Here is a 4,638-nt window from a genome sequence, read left to right on the forward strand (position 1 = left end):
GGGGGGGGGTAGGACTGAGATGAGGCCAGGTGGACAACAAGCCCAAAGGTGTTGAATCCCACCCTTGGCCTTGTTGTACACAGAAATGCCTGGACTCCCATGATGTATGGACTCCCTTTCATCCTCCAACAGTGGGGATAAAGTGATAGGACGCGGCTGCTTTGCAGGGGCAACTTCAGCTTCCCAGAGTCTCTGGGAGCACCATGAGGTGGCTGGACGACATGCTTCTGGCTGATGGACCTGCTGCTCTTCTTTTACACCTCTCATAGCAATCCAGAAGCTTAGCCAAAAGTTTGTTTACCTGCCTAAGCTGAAATCTCCTGCTTAGGAGCCACGTGGAAAGCCATTCATTGCTTTTCCTTCCCCATCCTGGCCAGGAGCCAGTCCCTCCCTGCTGCTCTGGGCACTCTGCCACTCTCCCACTAGCTCCTCTCTCCCGGACAGGCTCTGCTGCATGCCAGTGAGCTCCCTCGGGACATTTCCAACCAAATACTTGCAGGGGCCTTGAGACAGGCAGCAAGATGATGAGAGGAACTCCTGAGGGACAGTCAGGCTGGGATTTCCAGTGCACTTGGCTTTTAGGCTTTTTTTTGCCCAAAATAGATCAACTGCAGCAAGATGAACACTCACCATCCGTGCTCCCCAACGTGGACATACAGGCTCATAGGCACACTCAGCCATACCCTACACATGGGAGACTGCATTCCTACTCAGGAAGGGCAAAGAAGAGGATGGAGAACTGAATCTGAGGTCTGAATGCAGCTGCAGCCTCTTGTATAGAGAGGGATTTTGTATCGCCAACCTTTAGCTTGCACAGCAGGACTAACAAAACCATCAGTCCTCATCCCCCACACAGCTACTGAACTTCCAGAAGAGAATGTGCATGGCTTAGCAGGACAGACCTAAGGACATAAGTGCTGTCATTGCTCTTTCCCAGATCTCTGGGGTGGCACGACACTGCGTTGTTGTAGGATAAAGACACAAAGGAGAGGAACCTGCTCTAACTTTTGCCTGTGGCACAGGCCCAGGCTGCTGCACCCTGCATGAAGCAAGGAGGGGGTTTGCTTTGCAAGGAAGTAGTAATGGAGAGGGAGATGTTAGATGGAGAGATCCTCTCAAAGCATACTTTAACAAAAGTGATCCCTCTGTGGTCAGAAGGCTGCCAACCTGCCTGTTCACAGGATTTTCCCACTGCAGCCTTTTCTGGCTCCTGTTGGCAAACCAGGACAGATTTCCAGTGCAGGGAAGTGCAGTCAACAAGTTTAAGTCTGTTTTCAGGTTGAAATCTTGCAGTTCTTCTCAAAGTCACATTCAGTTACACACACTGTGTAAAATTAATCACTGTGGGAGCAAAGAGTGACACAAGCCACTCTTAGCCCCTTGTTAAAAGCAGCACTTTATTGTGCACCTGTGCTAGAAGCAGCAGCAGATGTATTGCAGACACAAGGCACAGCATCTCCCTTTGCATTCCATGTCCCTCCTTTCCTCTTCTCAGTATATGTAACTTCCCCAGCACATGCAGTGCCAGGGCCAACAAGGGCTGCATCTCATGGGGGATCCCAGTGCCAGCCTGGGCAGATGAGCAAGCAGCACTCACTGGAGCATCACACCTGCCATGTTTTGAGGGACAACATGGTTCCCCACAGACGTCACTCACTGCCCAGGTCATTTGCCACAGGCACTTCCCCACTGTGCCTACTGGAAGGGCTCAGAGACCTGCTGTTCATTGCTGTCTGATGGCTTTGCAGAGCACTCAATTAACTAAAACTTTTGTAGGGGAAAAAAAACAAGCAAGACTGATTCTTTAGAACCATCTTTCAATAAGTGAGTATAGACCCCTCACATATCCTTAAATTATATATCATTTATTGAAATATAGAGATCTTAATTTACAGGATTTTTTTCAAAGGCAAAATATCAACAGGGGCATTTTTGAAATACATTTTGTGCCTACCATCATTCAGGCCAGGGTGCCCTTCTTCAAACATTTCACAACAGCCACTGTTTTGGAAACACTTCCTTCTTTATTATTCTAAAATATAACTTTTGGACATTCAAAGTGCAACAGTTAACGTGCCTGTGGAATATATCACAGTAAAAAAAAAAATATAAACAAAGGCAGTGATATAGCTGTCATAAATGTTTTGGCAGTATTCTAGAAGTCTATATAAAAATACTTATATACATATTGATGTATAACATCATCATATCTCACGTCCTTCATCATGTAATAGGACCATTTTGTACAAGTTGCAGACCACACTGTAAGGAATTGGTTGGCCATTCCAAATCAAAACCTGTGTTTCGTAGGCTAATGCTGATTGTCGTTATACACTTCCTGTAGTGAAAGTTTTGGGAATATCTCTTCCAGTGGCTTCTCAAAAATCAAGCCATAAAAGAAAATTCTGAAATACCGATAATGTTGTCGACTAAATGAATCATCCTCTCTCACTTCTCCCTCTCTAGTAAATCCCCTCTCTTCCTCTGCTTCTCATTCCAGTTTCCAGGCAAGCTTATCTGATTCCAAGCCTGCAGTGAGCTGGGTTTGGCTAGACCCCTGCCATGGATGTAGTTCATCTACATGATACAATTACAAGATGGAGAATGAACATTACCATACATAAGAAAGTGAGCCAGCTGTGGTTCATATCCATCATTTAAATCTAGCCCCGAGATGTGCTGTGAGATACAGAATGAAACCTGTGAGGGGAAGGGGAGATAGCATTAAAATATCCTTAGATTCCAGTAACTGGTATAATAAAATGTGCTGGGGCTGATTTTCAAACTCTAAAGAACAACAGGCCATGTGCAAAAATGCAGGTGAAATTGCTTGCCTAATTTGATTGTGTAGTTGTAATGACTATACATGCAAATTAAGGCACATGTGGTCTCAAGCGGCCATTCAGATATCTGGGATATCCAGTAGACTATTTGTGTTTCCTCAATTCATAGTTCACACATGGAGGGGGACTTTACATTGTCTCATCTATCCCGGTTGTTTTGAGAGTCTTTTTGTTCCACAGCTGTGGCCATACAGAGCTTGGTGCCATGTGTTCAGCTGAAGCACAGTTCCCAGGAAGACCCCCGGTCTTCGTCTGTTGGCTGCAGCAAAAGGAGGATGTGCCATTGCTTACTGTTCTTCTGATTGTCAGTCTGCATCAGGGTTGAAAATGTGGGTGCCTTGCTTCAGGTCCTATTTTCACATCTGCAGTAGCCTTGTACGTGGCTTCAGCAGGGTGGCATTTTGAAATCCAGACCCGGGATTATTTGCCTGTAACACTGATAATATTACATTTGCTTGCATTTGATCCACAACTGTCCACAACAAGTGAAGTCAAGGGGATTTGTGTAGCTTTTTGTAGGACCATTTCAAGTTAAACTTTAGTTTAACATGGCAGTGTGTTCTGTTGTTCACTTCTGATTCACCTGTCACACTTCCTTGGAAAAATACTGCAATAAAGAGATAAGTTTGCATCACTTTTACATTGGTTCTGTCATGTCAGAGGCTGAGCATGTCCTGTGAAGCACTCATCACACTGAATTAAAGTTAAGTTTGAAAGCTGAGCACCAAAAAGAACAGGGTCCTTTGCAGTGATGTACCTTTTTTTCACAGGTAAGTCTTCCAAGGCATCATATCTCAATAATGTGTTGTACAATGATAGCAGTAAGCATGATACTTTGTTCATATAAGTGGTGTCAAAAAACAATTGCAGGCTGAGAGCAGGTTCATTTTCATGCACCTTCCTCTGAAAAACACTCTTGGAAGCAATTACCATCTGTCATTACAGTCCGCAAAGATAATACTCTGAGTTTCCTGATCCTGTTTAAATCTGAAAACTAAGAGAAGAATATTTGCTGCAGAAATATTTCTGCTATTTAATCTGGAGTTCCAGGTTGGGAGAGATGTCTTTGCTCCTTAAACAGTTCAAATATCAAATTGATTCTTCACAGCTAAACCCAGGGTAAGATTTCTTTTGAATACCCATGAAATACTAATAATGGGATGTCGCTGGTGGTTTGTCATAATCTGATTAGAACTACTCAGCTCATGATAGAGAATCAAATTTTAAATTTTTCTCCATGTTAAAGTAGTTTTAGCTAACCAGAGCAGTTACCATACTGTGTATAGCCAAATAAGAGACTTGTTTCATTAAAATCTTCAGGTCATAATTTTTTTCCCTGTACTTGAAAAAGTTTCTTCAGACTGTGCTTTTACTGAAGGACAATGAAGTATAAAATATACATTTAGTGTTACTGAAAACAGTAGTAGTATTACCTTGAAAACAGCTATCTTCTATAGTTAATAAAGACTAGGTTTCTAACACCTATTATAGACTGTTTTATTATTATTATTATCATTATTATTCCCTTTTACTTGCATTAATGGTAAAAAGTAAAATGTTTTTAGTACCGGTCAGTGTCCCTTGTGGTTTTAGACCTTTTTGGTCCAAAAGTGGTTTTTGTGTGTTCTTCAATTCACATGATAGTTCAACAGCAGCTGACATTGAGATTGAGGGAGGAAGTACACAAAATCCATCCATGATCACTTCTAAAATCCGTGGCATATCTTCAATGTGCACCTCAAAAGATCCTTGAGTGGATAGTTATTTACATAATTACAATGGTGAAGTATTGCTG

This window comes from Chaetura pelagica, unplaced genomic scaffold (genome assembly GCF_000747805.2).
Source record: "Chaetura pelagica isolate M959 unplaced genomic scaffold, ChaPel_1.0 scaffold67, whole genome shotgun sequence".
Lineage (NCBI taxonomy): Eukaryota > Metazoa > Chordata > Aves > Apodiformes > Apodidae > Chaetura > Chaetura pelagica.